The sequence below is a fragment of the Vulpes lagopus genome, chromosome 1, assembly GCF_018345385.1.
Source record: "Vulpes lagopus strain Blue_001 chromosome 1, ASM1834538v1, whole genome shotgun sequence".
NCBI classification, from domain to species: domain Eukaryota; kingdom Metazoa; phylum Chordata; class Mammalia; order Carnivora; family Canidae; genus Vulpes; species Vulpes lagopus.
The window spans coordinates 9,596,877-9,614,160 of NC_054824.1; positions in this window are offsets into that span (position 1 = coordinate 9,596,877).

Genomic DNA, 17,284 nt, shown 5'->3' on the forward strand with positions numbered 1-17,284 from the left:
AAATATTTACTGAGTGCCTTCCATGTGCCAGGCCCTGTTCCATACACTGATCCTTACCCTCATATACACTATTTACATTCTTATGGAAGGACAGAAGCAGTAGGGGGCAAATGTAAATTGGGTATATAAGTCAAGCACCATGGAGAAAAATTAAGCAGGGAAAAAGAAAAAGGTAAGGACGGGGTTGTAATATTAAACGGGGGGGGGGCGGGGAACTTTGCTGAGATGATGATATATTTTTTTAAAGATTTTATTCATTTATTCATGAGAGACACACACACATACAGAGAGAGAGAGAGAAAGAGAGGCATTCTGAAATGGTTTCCTCGTTGATGATACTTCCTTGTATAGTGCCGTGGAAGTGTGTGGTCAGCGTCCCTGCTGACACCCGAGGGAGAAAAATCCACTTTTTGCTTGGTTTGTGTCAGCATCATTAAGCACCGTCCTGGTCATCTTCCATGGAAAGAAGGAAAGGGAAATTAGATAACTTAAGAGAATGTGAGTTATCCCCTTTTATGATTCTATCATAGAAATTCTTCAGGAGATGTAAAAGGATGGGCTGCAGGGTATAGGGTGGATCGATGAGGAAGGGGCGCTTAACTCAAACGTGGGGGGCGGGGGCTGGAAATGGTGCTAGCATTGGGGTTTCCCTTCAGCTCCCCAGCCTGTTTGATTAGGCAGATCTCCCAAGGGGAGGGCTCGCTGGGATGGGGGTGAGGGGGGTTCAGGGAGTGGAGGGGAGATGAGAGGATTTAGTAAGGGAAATTGAGCAGCAGGCTCATCCCCCTCTTGCCCCCGGCTGGCCCAGCTTCTCCGGCCGCGCCTCCTCCCCTGGCTTGAGCCTTGGCAGCTGCGCCCCACTCTACTGCCAGACGCGCTGTGTTTGCTGTTTACCCCCCCCCCCCCGCCCCATCCCATGTGAGCTCTGAGGGGACAGCAATGGTCTGCTATATTCTCTGCTGCCTTTCTAGTTCCTAGGACAGGCCCTGGCGCACCGAGGCTCTGCCAATGAACTCCCGTAGATTGAACGACCCCTCCTGCCCCGCTTGTTTGCTTCTGCCAAGCGGCCCCTCCCCTTAACGGAGCCCAGTCCCGGCGCCAGCACGCGCTAAGCGCGCATCTCCCACTGGTCTCACAGCGGAACTCGGGGTGGTGGGGTCCTCATCCCCTTGTACAAAGGGAGAGAGTGAAGACCAGGGAGGTTCAGTAACTGGCTCGGGGTCACCGAGCGGCTGATAAACCGTGGAGCTAAGGACGCAAAGCGCACAATCGGGGCCCCGCCCATCTCTGGGATGAAGGCCGGGAGGGCCCCCCCGCAGCATCAGGTTAAGACCCCGAAAGGTCTTAAGGCTGAAAAGTGGCCAGAGGTCGCCGCGAACGCAGTGTTCGTGTAGGGCCTCGGCGCCCACGGGCGGGGCCCCGCGTGGGTGCCGGGCTGTATCCAGCGCCCCCGGTGCCCTCGCGGGCCTTGGACGCGACCGTCCGTCTGCCCGGGAGGTTAAGCAGAGCAGACTCTTCAAAAATGCACCCCCCGCCCCGGGATCCCCGGGTGGCCCAGCGGTTTAGCGCCTGCCTTCGGCCCAGGGCGCGATCCTGGGGTCCCGGGGTCAAGTCCCACCTGGGGCTCCCTGCATGGAGCCTGCTTCTCCCTCTGCCTCTCTCTCTATGTCTATCATGAATAAATAAATAAAATCTTAAAAAAAAACACGCACACAAAAATGCACCCTCCCCCGAGTTCCTGCTGGTGCCCAAACAACTGGAATTGTCCCCAGTGGGACGCGGGGCGCGGGGCAGGTGGAGCGCGGAGCTGTCGCGGGCTTCCCGGGCAGGGGCTCCGAACCCCCCACCCCACCCCCGGGAGGGCCCCGACGGAGAAATCGCGTCGATTAGGAAACTGGAAACTGGGAACCCCGACCCTGGGAGCCGAGACCCCGACCCGGCGGGTGCGGGGCTGCGGGGCACCGAGCCCCGGGGACGCGCGCCGCCGGCCGGGGAGGCGGGCGCTCGGGCGCACGGGCGCCTCGCTCCTCCATCCCCCGGTTTCTAAGGTTAAAACACCAGGAAACGACTTGTTGGAGGCGGAGAACTCCGCGCTGTGAGCGCGTTTGTCTCCATCCTGGCGGAGACGCAGCGGCCGTGGAACGCAGGCTCCTCGCCCTCCGCCCGGCGCCTGGGTTCTAGTCCTGCCCGCGGGCGCCTCGGGCCCGCCCACCCTCCAGGCCTCTGCTGCACCGAGGGTTTTTTTTTTTTTTTTTTTAAGATTTTATTTGTTTTCTTGACAGAGTGAGCAAGCAAGTAGGGGCAGAGGTAGGCAGACGGAGAGAGAAGCAGCCCCCCACCCCACCCCACCCCTGGAGCAGGGAGCCTGATGCAGGGCTCGATCCCAAGACCCAGGGATCAAGACCCGAGCCAAAGGCTGATGCTTAAGCAACTGCGTCCAGGAGTTTGAATGTTGGGGACCTACCGAGGACACAGAGCACAGATTCATTGCGAATTCATTGGCGCTTTTGGTCATTTTGTGGTTATGTATGTTATTTTTAGTCGAGGGATACTAAAATCATAACCAATAAATAAATAAAATAATAAAATAAAATGTTAAAATAAAATAATAAAATAAAATAAAATAAATAAAATAAAATCATAACCACTCATCCTGAGGGTTTCTGGGAAAATTTGGAGATTAAAATACCTGAAAATTCTGGTAATCCCTGCTCGAGTGAGTCAATTAAGAAGAATTTGTTTACCCAGCACCCCCAGGTAGAATCATAGGAAAGTCAATGAAGAAGTACGCTCAACCTTGGTAGTTCTGTTTGGAAACTCAAAGCCGGGGTACCCCACCCCCACCGTGTTTTCAGTTGCAAATTAGAAGGCATATTAATTGCCCTAAAATGCAGTGATTTGCCTTATAAAGACCCCCCCCCCAAACCGGTATTTGCTTCAGTTTGCAGCCCTTGTTAATGGGTGTCAGGAATTATTAAAACAACACAAAACTCAGCTGATTTGTGTTTTTTTCTGTCTTAGTTATTGCATCATGGCTGATTATTTTTAAATGAATTTAGAGTAAAAAGTAATTGAGATGTTTGGCAACCTCCTGGTAAAACATAATAGTGTGCCCGGGATGAAGGCTAGAATTTAGTTCCGTTTCTTGCTTCATTACTCACTCACTTGATGTGGCCTCTGACAAGTCGCTTCACTGTCCTGGGCCTCAGGCTCTCTCTCCATCAGTAACAAGGGGAGCATCTTAGACATCTACCTGCCTCCTGGGGGTGTTGTAAGGGTTAATGAGATATGTGGTGAGTGCTTTGATTCTAGGGTAAATGACCTGTACAAATAAAACATGATTACATCTCAGATTCATCTTTGATTCATCTGAATAAATCGACCTTTCCTTTATTAACTCTTCCTGTTAAGTTTTCTAAACTGAGTTACTTGATTTTAAAATTTTGTGTTGAGGCATTGGATAGATTCACACTCTGTATAAAAACCCTTGACAAGTTATAGTACTCAGTTAAGGGAGAACCTCTGTTTGGTCACAGATACTGAATAATATCATTCTCCTTATGCAATTCAACTTTCTTAATTCAACAAATGTGTACTGAAAATGTACTCTTTTTAGGGACTGCAAGGGTGCAGGGAATGCTAAGGAACAACTGTCTTGGGTATCTGCTGTTCCCAGACACTGTGTTAAACACTTTGTCTATATGATCTCATTTAATCCTGATAACAGCTCCCTAAAAGGGAGGCTCTACGGTCACCTTGTGTATAGAATGCAAGCTGAAGAGTTTCTCCATGATTCCGGAAGCCTGGGACTGCCAGAGCAGCATAGTCCTGTGAGGGCACTTGCAAGTGAGGGGCTACCTTTTTGAAACCTCTGATGTAAATTTATGGTCACATTTTCTTTTTAAGACAAGATTTTGCCAACACTGCCTCAGCAGGTATGAAATTTAGCTATCTACAGTGTTTAACATCCTTAGACCAGGGCATCCTAGACTTGAGAGGATATTAGAGCAAGTTTACAATAAACAAATTTACATATAGGCAGACTATGAGACTCAATCGGAATTAACCAAATGCTCAAAAGCACAGCCACCATCCATCCCTTCACCCACTCCCTCCACCCACCCCCCTTCAAAAATCTGTATAAGCTTTTATGCAGATTAGAAGTTACCTGAAAGACAAAATTGGAGAATTTACATTCAGCACACAAGAAAGGGGGCCATGTATCCTGATTTACTGAGGGAACAGAGAAACCTTGTAGATTAGGCCTATTTTGCATGAAAACACAAAGATCCTTTATCCATCCCTGGAAATATGATCCACCAAATGCCAACTCATAATATTGTGCAGGAGAGAAGAAGCAAATTAAGCCAGAAAGTATAGGTTTTTGTATTCTGTTGTGGACAGTTAGGCCAGCTGCAACAGATTGCTTAGAAAGTTCACTATTTACACTATAGTATTATGGTATTATATATTTGTTGCATGTTGACAATGTGCTAAGTCGTCAGCGTAATTAAAGTGAACACCCATATGCTGGATTGACAGTGCCCTAGTTTATGGTATCAGACCTACAACCCTGACACACACAAACACATAACAGAAGCAGATGTATATATGGGGTGCAGCAAGTGTTGAATGATTTAGACATACAGGAATTAGCTGTGGTGCTTTCTATGCCTGAGAGAATAGAAAGTGAGACATGCAAGTCACATATTCAGAGAAAGTAGTCTTGGGAGAATTAGAGGAAACTCCTGTCTTGCTTACAGTTACTTAGTTGGGAAAGATTCTTGATCAGGAAACACAAATGGGGAATTCAGAGTAGTAGAGTCATAATATGTTAGAATTGGAAGAGACTCGAGAAGTTTAAATCATTGCTTTATGAATAAAGAAGCAGAGGCCCAGAGCCCTGGACTGGTTAGTTACTAGCAGACCTAGAGCTGTAATGCTGATGCCCACACTTTGATGTTCTAGTGCTCATCTACGTCAGGGGGTTTTTCTTGCTGTCGTTTGTTTTGTTGAGTTTTATATTACTTTTTATTATAGAAATTTTCAAGTTATACAAAAATGGAATGTGTATGACACCTCCCGATATGATGGAGAATGAGCCTCCATATATATTGATGCCTCATATATATTGCATAGCTTTATGCCATTCTTGTTTTTTTTTTTAAAGATTTTATTTATTTATCCATGAGAGAGACACAGAGACATAGGCAGAGGGAGAAGCAGGCTCCTCTCAGGGAGCCCCATGTGGGACTCAATCCTGTGACCCCAGGATCACAACCTGAGCCGAAGACAGATGCTTAACTGCTGAGCCATCTTTTTTTTTTTTTTTTTAAAATTTATTTATGATAGTCACAGAGAGAGAGAGAGAGAGAGGCAGAGACACAGGCAGAGGGAGAAGCAGGCTCCAAGCACCAGGAGCCTGATGTGGGATTTGATCCCGGGTCTCCAGGATCACGCCCTTGGCCAAAGGCAGGCGCTAAACCGCTGTGCCACCCAGGGATCCCCTGAGGAGCCCTCCTAATGCCATTCTTATTTCATCTAGTCCCTTGTTTTTATTTTTATTCCTTTCTGGAATATTTTAAAGCATATTATTTCACTAGTAAATGTTTCAGTATGCAATTCCAAGTGATAAGCCTTTTAGACAAATCTAATTGCCAGGGCACCTGGGTGGCTCAGTGGTTGACCTTTGGTCTGCTTTGGCTCAGGTCGGGATCCAGGGGTCCTGGGATCGAGTCCTGCATCAGGGTCCTCCCAGGGAGCCTTCCTCTCCCTCTGCCTATGTCTCTGCCTCTGTTTCTGTGTCTCTCATGAATAAATACAGAAAATCTTAAAAAAAAATCTAACAATTGTGTTACTAGCATACCTCACAAAATTAACAATAAACCTTAATATTATCTAGTACTTATACCTTATTCCCATTTCTTTAATGATCTCTATCTTTTATTACTGTTGGTTTCTTTGAACTGGCACCCAAATAAGGTCCATACATTCCAACTCATTGTTATGGCTCATAAACCTCTTTTATTCTGTAACCGTCTCTCATCCTTTTTTATTTTTATTTTTTTCTCATCCTTTTTTATTAATGGTTTTGTTGGTGAAACCAGGCCATTCCTCCTTGTAGAATGTGCCACAATGTATGAATTTGGCAGATTGCTTCCCCTGTGGTAGTATTCACCTTGTTTCTCTTAGAGTATGTATTTCCTGCTGCTTGGTGGTTCAATCTAGAGGCTTGGTTAGGTGTAGGTTCAATTTCTGTAGGTGGGCATACTTCTACTGGGCAGGAATACTTCTATAAAATATCATGTACTTGTTATGGCATCATTCGAAGCACAAAATGTCTGGTTATATTGATTTCAGGAATGCTAACATTGGCCAGTGGGCTCAGGGGGTGTCAGCTTAATCTCTCCATCAGCCTTTCATATAATGGTTTTGGGATCCACTGATGATTATTGCTTAGAAGTTCTGTTATTTCACTGGAGGTTAAAAAATGGTGATTTTTTTCCCATTCTATCATTCATGTGCATTTATTACCTGGAATATTTAAAAAAAAAGATTTTATTGATTTATTTGAGAGGGAAGAGCACCAGCCAGTGCATGGGGGAGGGGGGAATTTGGGGGATGAGAGGAGTAGAGAAGCAGAGGGACAGGATGTGTCCCCTCTGATGATGGAGCCCATGGGCTCTATGTGGGGCCCCTCCAGGGGCTGGAGGCAGGGCTCAACTCCAGGACCCTGAGATCATGACCTGAGCCGAAGTCAGATGCTTAACTGACAGCCACCCAGACACCTCTGGAATACTTCTTTAAGAAACTCCCATCTGCTCTTTGGTTCCCTTGAAGTACTATGGTGTTAGGAAGACGGGATAAATGCTTGATGCTTTCTCTTTACCTTTTAATTTTTAGGGTAATGAGTAGGGTATAATAGAGATTGCAGAGGTAGAGTTGATAATTCTGGGCAAGGTGTTCAGAAAGCATTTCTAAGAAGAAAGAAAATTTAAGCTAGGACTGGACTCTGGATGGGATTATAAAATAGCTCAGCCTCTATGGAAAATGGTATGCCACTTCCTCAAAAATCTAAAAATAGAATTACCATATGATCCAGCAATTCCTCTTGTGAGTGTATACCCAAAAGAAATGAAAAAAGGGTCTCCAGGAGATATTTGGACACCTGTGTTTGTAGGAGAATTATTCAAGATAGCCAAAAGGTGGGAGTAACCCAAGTGTCTGGAAAGATAGATCGATAAAAAGTGGTATATTCATACAACAGAATATTATTCAGCCTTACAAAGGACGAAAATTCTGACACATGGAAAAACATAGATGAACCTCGAAGACTTTATGTTAAGTGAAATAAGCCAGTTGCAAAAAGAAAAACCCTGAATGATTCCACATATACTAGGCACCTAGAGTAGTCAAATTCATAAAGACAGAAATAGACTGGTTGTTGCTAGGGCCTGGCCAGGGGGAAGTTATTGTTTCATAGGTGCAAGAGCTTTAGTTTTACAAGATGAAGAGTCCTGGAGATGGATGGTGATGCTGGTTGTACAACAATATGAAGGCATTTAATGACACTGAACTGTGCACTTTAAAATAGTTATGAGGCTATGTTTTATGTTACACATATTTTACACAATTAGGAAAGCAGTGTAAATAAAGTTCCTTGCTACTATATGCTTAGTCATTTAATGGGAGAGAGAGATCTGGAGCACTTACATATATAATTCAGTGAAATACTCAACAAGGGATAATCCCATTAAATAAATCTAGGTTCAATAATGAAAAGATTTTAACAAAAATTTTAAAAAGATTTTATTTATTCATGATAGAGAGAGGCAGAGACACAGGCAGAGGGAGAAGCAGGCTCCATGTAGGGAGCCCAACGTGGGACTCGATTCCGGAACTCCAGGATCATGCCTTGGGCCAAAGTCAGGCGCCAAACTGCTGAGCCACCCAGGGATCCCCAATAATGAATTTTTTTTTAATGTCAAAGTCATGAATACAATGAAGGGCTGAAGAAATGTACCCATTAGAGGAGGCTAACAGACATGACAATTATTATTTATTTATTTTTAAAAGAGATTTTATTTACTTATTTGTTCATGAGACACAGAGAGGGAGGCAGAGACATAGGCAGAGGGAGAGGCAGGCTCACTGCAGGGAGCGGAGCCTGATGTGGGACAGGATCCCAGGACTCCCAGATCACACCCTGAGCCTAAGGCAGATGCTCAACCACTGAGCCATCCAGGCGCCACAGACATGACAATTAATTGGGGTTGTGGGATCCTGGATTGGGTCTCAGAACACATAGGGGGGAAAAGGCTATAAATGACATTTACGGGGACAATTGGAAAATTTGAATATGAATGGTAGGTTGGCTACCAGTACTAAAAGTTATGTTTGTTGATTTTAGTAAATGTGCTGTGGTTATATTAAAGAAAGCCCTCATTTTTGAGAAATATACATGGAAGCATTTATTTATTTATCCAAAATTTTTGCTTATTCATGAGACACAGAGACAGAGGCAGAGACATAGGCAGAGGGAGATGCAGGCTCCCTGCACGGAGCCCACTGCGGAACTCATCTCAGAACTCGGGGATCACTCACGCCTTGAGCCTGAGCCAAAGGCAGAAGCTCAACCACTGAGCTACCTGCGTCTCAACACAGAAGCATTTATTGATAAAGGGGCATTGTGTTGCAGAATTACTCTGAAATACTTCACTCTGAAATGCTTTAAGGGAAAAAATAGAGAGCAGATGATAAAGCAGGTGATACAGATGATCAAAGCAAAGATGATAAAGCAGATGATAAAGCAAATGGAGCAAAATGCTAACAATTGATGACTCTGTGTAAAAGGCCTGTAGTCCTCCGTACCACTCTTGCAGTTTTCCTGCGTGAAGTAAAAAGTAAGAAAAACCAAACCCTTGTCATATGATATTCAGCTACTCTGGTCTCAATTATCAGTAGAGGTGCGGAAAACAAAGGAATAACAGGTGATCCGGCGCCCTAGTGCGGCCTTGCTGGGTGAGCTTCGCGCTTTATGACTTGCATTTTCTGTTAAGAAATGATTGGGGATTGGGCAGCCCGGGTGGCTCAGCGGTTTAGTGCCGCCTTCGGCCCAAGGCCTGATCCTGGAGACCCAGGATCGAGTCCCGTGTTGGGTTCCCTGCATGGAGTCTGCCTCTCTCTGTGTGTGTGTCTCTCATGAATAAATAAATAAAATCTTAAAAAAAAAAGAAAGGATTGGGGATTGACTTCATTAAATACTAACTTGTGCTTTTGTGTTGGCCCCTTGATACATTAATGGGCTAACACTGAAAATCCTCCAAATATAGGAGAAAACCACTAGACTAAATTCTATTGATGTTATTTTTGTGATGTAAATATATGCTGTAAAATCAGAGAAAAAAAACCCATTTGATCTGTGATTAAGGCTGGTGTTTGAAGTCACAGGAATCAGCTTAAACTTGCTGTGTTCACTAAATATTTATTGAGTGCCCACAGTGTGCCAGTCCATTCTGTTGCTATTGGAGATATAACAGAAAACAAAACAGGCATAAAAGCCCTGCCCTTTGGAAGCCACCATTTGGGTGATTACAAACAAACTGACAAATATGAGGTGAGGAAAGGATGGGGGTGGGCTACTGGCTTACACAATTGGCGTATTGCTCAGCCATTTCTGTGTAAAGAACAGCCATGCAAATCTCAGCGACACATGACAGCCGGCGTTTAGCTCACACATCTGTGGGTGGCTGGACCAGCTCTGCCCATCTCTGCTGAGCTTGCTCCTACACAGCAGATTTAGGTTAAGCTATACTGAGCTGTGGTTCTGCTCCATGTGTGTCCCTCTCTCAGCTTCCTTGGACAGCAGGTGAGCAGAGGCAGGTTCTTCTCCTGGGGAGGGCAAAGGCCCAGTGAAGCCCTTGCTTAAGATATGTCTGCTAACATCCCATTAGGCAAAGTAAATCCCCTGGCCAAGCTCAGAATCAGAGAGTGGGGAAATATACTCTCCCCATGGAAGTAGGGGAACCTCGAAGTTGTGGATAAAGGGAGGGGGGTGGAAATTAGGGCCAGTTATGCAATCTGTCACATTGGGAAGTTCACAGCTTCAGGCCAGCTGGATGCACCTCTTTATTTCCTTTTCTCTCTTTTCTCTGTCTCTAAGTCATGGCCACTAGTCTTTATTTCTTTTTGTGTTTTCTTGGCCCCAGGATTTTCCCCACCCTCCCCAAAAAGGGAGGGATACTTATTCTTTTGGTTTTCATCTATTAAATCTCAGAGAAGGAAGGAGGGGTTTTTTGTTTGTTTGTTTGTTTTGTTTTGTTTTGTTTTTTTGTGGTGCTTGCCTGGGTTAAGATTAAGTGTTTAATTGAGGGTCCACTGCCATGCTCAGGGTACTGGAGTGCTCTAAGTGCTGAAGCTGGGCCATATGTCCACCTCTGCAGTGGGCACCGGTTGGCAGGTATACTAGAGCCACGTAGGGATACTACTGAGTGGTGGGGCTTTATATTTTCCAACAGAGAGAAGACTACTGGGTCGATAAAATAAGGTGGCTGTTTTATAAACATCCAGTTTTTTTGAACCTTGTTTATCGAACAGAGTACTTCCTCAACGAGGAAGGTGCGTGATTGTTAGCTCTTTGCAGATATTTGAGGAGGAATGTTACCTGAAAAAAGGTTTCAAGTTTCCCTTTTAGGACAAGTTCTAACTACCAGCATAAATATGTTTCAGATAGGGTTAGCTCCTGCTAACATTCTGTCCATTAGGCTTCTCAATGGGCAAAATATTAAACTAGGAAAAAATTACAGAAATTGCTCATTTTGAACCTAACAGCAAGTATTCTATTCTTATACCGAAGTAGAAGCAGGTACCAGCTTCCCGAGAGCAGAGCATGTGCTGCAAATGGCTCACTCAAAGCCTTGACCACCACCCATGGGGTGCTTGACTCTGATGGATCTAAATGGGTCACAGAAGTCTTGTTCTCCTTCCTAATGAGTATTTCAGGGACGGGCCCAGGATCTAGTTCTCCACAAGGAGATGGGAAGGAGTTTCTGAAAGAGGTATCTTAGCTCTAAAAAGAGACACAAACCTCTGGATGTTGGTGTTTGAGAATGTGATGCTTTAACTGTCTTACGAAGATGCTGGGAGACCTGACACCCCAGTGATGAGGTGGGGAGGTGGAAAGACCCTGGGTCTGTGGCCATGGTGCTAAGTCACTGAATGAAAGAACTCTGGAACTGATCTTCTCTGGACTTTTGTTACAGAAACCAAATTTCCAGAGTTCTGGCCACCTTTAGTTGGGTCTTTAGTTACTCACTGAGGAAGGCATCCTAGTGGAAACAGAGCTCCTTGTGGTTGTCTGTAGCCTCTTTTTGACTTGGGTTTGAGTATTTAGGAGGAGATGAACTTCGTACTACCATAAGCATACTTACCCTTCCCTGTGAAAGTAGATTCATATATGAAGATACAGACCTTACCATGACACGTGTAGAACGTTAGGAATGCAGGTAACAGGTGGAGTCTTAGGTACAAGATTAAGTCTACCAATTGTTCTGCTACTTAGTTTGCCAACAATATCTTCTTGCCTAACTTGTGCTCTTTTTAAAACAAAAGTGATTGGCCGCCTAGGTGGCTCAGTGGTTGAGTGTCTACCTTTGGCTCAGGTCATGATCCTGGGGTCATGGGATTGAGTCCCGCATTGGGCTCCTCTGCCTGTGTCTCTGCCCCTCATGAATAAATAAATAAATAAATAAAATCTTAAAAAAAATAAGACAAAAGTGATTTCTCATACCTGTTTTGAGATCTCCACTTGAGAATAGTTCTATGAGAGGAAAGCATTCCATTTATTCAGAGGTTCTCCACCCCCACCCCCATGTCTTTTTCTTTCAAAAAGGAAAGCAATGAAGGATGAATGATCCTTTCCCCTAACCCCTGGTCAATTCTATTTTTTTTTTTATTTATTTATGATAGTCACAGAGAGAGAGAGGGAGAGAGGCAGAGACACAGGCAGAGGGAGAAGCAGGCTCCATGCACCGGGAGCCCGATGTGGGATTCGATCCCGGGTCTCCAGGATCGCGCCCTGGGCCAAAGGCAGGCGCCAAACCGCTGCGCCACCCAGGGTTCCCACCCCTGGTCAATTCTAAAGTTGAGGGGAGAGTGTTAGTCTTGTCAGGATGAAGTAATCTAACTGAGAAAAAGTTACAGACTGAGCATATTTCAGTTTTTCTTTGTGTGGTGCTTTAGTCCTCTTCAAGTACCCAGCTTTCAGCACCTTGCAGTTTTGAAGGGGGGGGGGACTCCTTATATGAGATTGGGCTTCCATAATCACCTGCTGTCTTCACTCCTATGTTGCTGTTAGAACTGGTGATCCCCTTGGAGGGCCCCGGAGTTGGGTATCCCCCCCTTTCTCCTTGGGGTAAGCAAATGTGTTGGATTTTTGCTCATGGCTTTTTGTTGGTCTCAGCTACACTCTCTGGATTTAAAGAATATTTAAAATTTTGTTATTCTTCTCCAGCCCTGTCTGTTTCAATATTGATGAAATCCCAATGAAGGGGAAGCCCCTGGTGAAACGCTATTGTTGACTTACTCATTCTTTGCAAATGACACATGTTTCATATTTAAAATTAGAAAGTGAATTTCCTTTAGGGCAAAAATAAGGCAATTACCTTCTTTGCGGGCCCTTGGTAAGAAGGGATTAAATTTTTAAAAAATATTTTATTTATTTATTCATGAGACACACACACACACACACAGAGAGAGAGAGAGAGAGAGAGAGAGAGAGAGAGAGAGAAAGAGAGGCAGAGACACAGGCAGAGGGAGAAGCAGGCTCCCTGCGAGGAGCCTGACGTGGGACTCGATCCCAGGACTCTGGGATCACGACCTGAGCCAAAGGCAGATGCTCAACATCTGAGCCACGCAGGTGCCCCAATAGCACGTTGCTGTTAAATCCCAATAATATTCCATTGTCTGGATGTACCATAGTTTATTTATCCATTCACCTATTAAAGGACACCTCGGTTGCTTCCAAATTTTGGCAATTTTGAGTGAAGCTGCTATAGACATCCGTGTGCAAGTTTTTGTGGATAGAAATATTCAACATATTTGGGCAAATACCAAGGAACACAATTGTTAGATCATATAAAATGACTGTGTTTAGTTTTGCAAGAAAGCAAGAAGAGATTTTGTGTTCCACTAAGCAGTTAATTTTTGAGTAAACAGTAGACAGTGCCCTTAAAAGTGAAGAAATAAGGTTATCAGAGGAGATAGGAGGCAATCTTATTCTAGTATGAGCAACTTTGCTTTCCTAAATATAAGGTACCTGCTGTCCATCTGCACAGCCAAGGGAAGCAGGAGGGAGTGAGATGATTGAAGGAAAGGGCAGTTTAGGGTATCTGTCTCTAAAGACAGTAGACCAGGTGGGGTTGGACCCAGAGCAGCCTAACCACTCCATCTGGCATAGAATAAGGGCTTTATTATAGGGAGTTGGTATAAACAGTTTATGGAAGGTTGTGACTTCTGTGCTGGAGTCTGAAGTCAGCAGACCAGACAGTTGAGAAGGAATGAGGGACATGAAGTGGGGGAAGAGCAAGGACAACCCGGAGCTGATGAGGATGGACTGGAAATTGCATAGGTCTCTCATCACCTCCAAGCTTTCAGCTTTGACAGTGGGAATAACGTGCAGGAGAAGCTGGTGCCCTTCGTCTCAGAGCTCAACATGCACCTGGCTCAAGAGTCAGAGAGGCTGGAGGAGATCTGGAGTAACTGGAGGAGCTGCAGGCTCCATTCACACCTGCTTCCCAAGCCTCTCGTGGCACGTGTTATTGGGGGAGGGGGTATGGAGAGGGGATTTGGGGAAATGTAGTCCCCAACTTAAGTTGACATGGTACAAATGTCCCACACTGTTCCACAGCTGCAGGGACGGGGAGGAGGATCTTTGCAGCATTACAATAGTGAACGATAGGAAACATCCTAACTGTCCATCAGGAGGAAATGGGCCCGTAGAATCATAGAAAGTCTTAAAAAGAATGAATCAGATCAGATTTTTTTTTAATTTACAGATTTTTATTTATTTATTCATGAGAGACACACATACAGAGAGAGAGAGAGGCAGAGATCTAGGCAGAGGGAAAAGCAGGCTTCCCACAGGGAGCCTGATGCTGGACTTGATCCCAGGGACTCCAGGATCACGACCTGAACCAAAGGCAGAGGCTCAACCACTGAGCCACCCAGGTGCCCCTCAGATCTGATCTCACATACAAAGCACGGATAGATCTTAGACACACAACGTTAAGGTGAAAAATAGCAAGTTGCACAATGACATGAATAATGTGATACCATTTGTATCAATCCCAAAAGCAAAGAAAACAACACCACATATTGCTTATGAAAAAAAATGAAAGGAAGGATACACCACAAACTCAAAGGAATGTTGGTGTCTGAGGGAGGAGTGAACGGGTTTAGGAAAGGTGGGAAATTTAGAACTATTTTTAACATTCTCCCTCTTTTTTTTTCTTTTTAGAATGAAACAATAGATTCATTACTTTTTTTTTAATGTGGTAAAATACAGATGCCATAATATTTGGGTGTATTGCCTTTGTAACTGGAAAGCTTCCTACCTTACTGTCATGTGCAGTGCTCCCATTGTGATAATGTCGTTGTATAGCCTACTCTGCTGAAAAAGGAACAATACAAAGGGACAGAGCCAGGCCCATATTTGGAGGCAGGGAATAGGGGGGAAATACTTCCCTTCTCTCCCTCTCTCCTTGCCAGGAGGGCTTCTAGCGAAACAGAAATGCCAGGGGTTAAAGCCAAACATTGTGTCATCATCACCGATATATAAGGATTAGATCACTGTGGCTAGCTGGTAGTGTCGGATTGTTGGTTTGCTTGTTAAAATTTGTTTGTCTTTTTGAGCTGTGTTGCTAGGCTGAATGGAAACAGTAGGAGTAGGGGAAAGCAGAGAGAAGGTCAGGATGGGTAGTCCCACAAAATGTGACCGTATCAACCACATGCTTTGCTTCTATTGATTGTCACTAATTTGGGAATTCTGTTGGGGAGTGCTTTTTTTTTTTTTTTTTGGTGAGTACTTTTTGTGTGCTGTTGTGTTTATTTTAGGAACATCCTTATCCTGGAGAAGACAGGTCGGGATTTCTTCCTTCAGTCAGCAAGCACATCAGAGGGGTAAGCAAAGAATTTGGCATTGGGTAAAATCTCTTTCTGCAGCCAAATGGCTGTTTGTAGATTCAGGAACCTGCTCGCTTCCTCATGTGTGGAGCTTGCCCTGATCACCTCGGCCAGAAGTGATTTTTCCTTTTTCTGAACTCCTAGGGGCGTGTTCATATCTCTGTTGCGACACTTATGACTTGCATTATATTCTTTGTATACATATTACCTCTTCTACAAGATTAATACTCCTTGCATTCTGGAATATCCCACTGATCATCACACTACCCACGGCACACTAGTACTGAGTGCTCGTGTTTACTATATGGTTAGGAATAATATTTGTACAAAGAATGAAAGGATCAGGAAATTGGTTTTTGTTCTTTAAAAAGGATGTTTTCAGAGGCTTTTGCTGACTCTTCGGGTGAATGAAGAAAACAAAAAGGCAACATTTAAAACGATGAACACTTGATAGGAATGTGTTCTGGGGACACAGATTCATTATGTTGTTCCATAACGTCATCAATAAGTTCATTAACACTGAAAATAAAATAAATCCACACCTTTTTAAGAGATGAAGGCATTTTCTAATTATATTCCTTACAATCGTTATGCTGCTTCGTAAAACTGCATCATGATCTCCTTATCTCCATTTCAATGTTTCTTCTAACTCAATCCCTATTTCCTCACTCTCTAAACTGTTAAAATAAAGCCAGTGACCATTTTTTATTGCCTGGGGATTTGTTTTCTTTCAAAAAGGATGCAGGCATCCCTTCTCTGTCCCGCATCTCACTGCTGCATGCTTTCATTTCAGGCAATAAAGATCTTTACGTTTTCCATCTTTACGTTTGCCTTAGTTTTTTGACCAGGGCAATAAATCCTAACTCTTGCTCAGTTAGGATTTTGCCTTCTGACAACAATCTGCCATAAGAGGCTGCTTCCAGGAAAATATCACTGTTTACTGCAAACTGAAATCTGTGGTCTTTCTTCTACTCCCCCACCCCTTTTCTTTCTTCACCTGCCAAATATTTCCTGTCATAAATATTTCCAAAAGCCATGACCCAGAAGACAAAACTTCGGGTTCTGAGCTTATCACTTGATGTCGATCATTTCGCCCGCCGTACCTTCTTTCATTCCACACTGATTAAGTTCAGGTTGGTTTAACAGATGTTATGGAACTTCAACCATGGGTGAGGTGTTGTGTTAAATCAAGTACCAGAATGAGTGAGAGCAGATCTACGCCTTCAAGGAACAGGTAGTTACTTCTCTTACGAATATACCTGGATGAAAAAATTTATGCAGAAGTTTAGTCCAGGGGGATCCCTGGGTGGCCCAGCGGTTTGGCGCCTGCCTTTGGCCCAGGGCGTGATCCTGGAGACCCGGGATCGAATCCCACGTCAGGCTCCCGGTGCGTGGAGCCTGCTTCTCCCTCTGCCTGTGTCTCTGCCTCTCTCTCTCTCTGTGACTATCATAAATAAAAAAAAAAAAAAAAAAAGAAGTTTAGTCCAGGGCAAAAGACTTCAAATATTTCTGCTCTTGGACCACCTAAACAGGACAAAACAAAACAAAAATTATATGCATTTCTGAGCAAGCATTTTAACATTGGTATCTAAAATGTTTCCTCATATGGTTAAATCATTGCAGAGATATAATTTTTGTTTGTGCCAGTGGACATGTGCTGTGGCTTCACTTGAGAGAGTCGGGCCTGGGAAGGACTTCCCCCAGTCTTGATGGAAGCCCGTGCTTCTTCTTGATGGGTGCTGGTATTTTCTTCCCTCTGAAGTTCCTACCACTTGCTTGCTCAAAATAAATGCTTTGGTCTTAGGGTTAGATGAGGTTGGGAAAGGATCTTAGGTTCTTTTTTTTTTTAATGTTATTTATTTATTCATGAGTGATACAGAGAGAGAGAGAAGCAGAGACACAGGCAGAGGGAGAAGCAGGCTCCATGCAGGAGGCCCTACATGGGACTCGATCCCAGGTCTCCAGGATCACACCCTGGGCTGAAGACGGTGCTAAACCACTGAGCCAACCGGGCTGCTCAGATCTTAGGTTCTGTATGGATCCTCGTTGGCCTCAGATCCATCATCTCTAGATTGGGAATAATAGTCCCCACATCAGAGTGTTG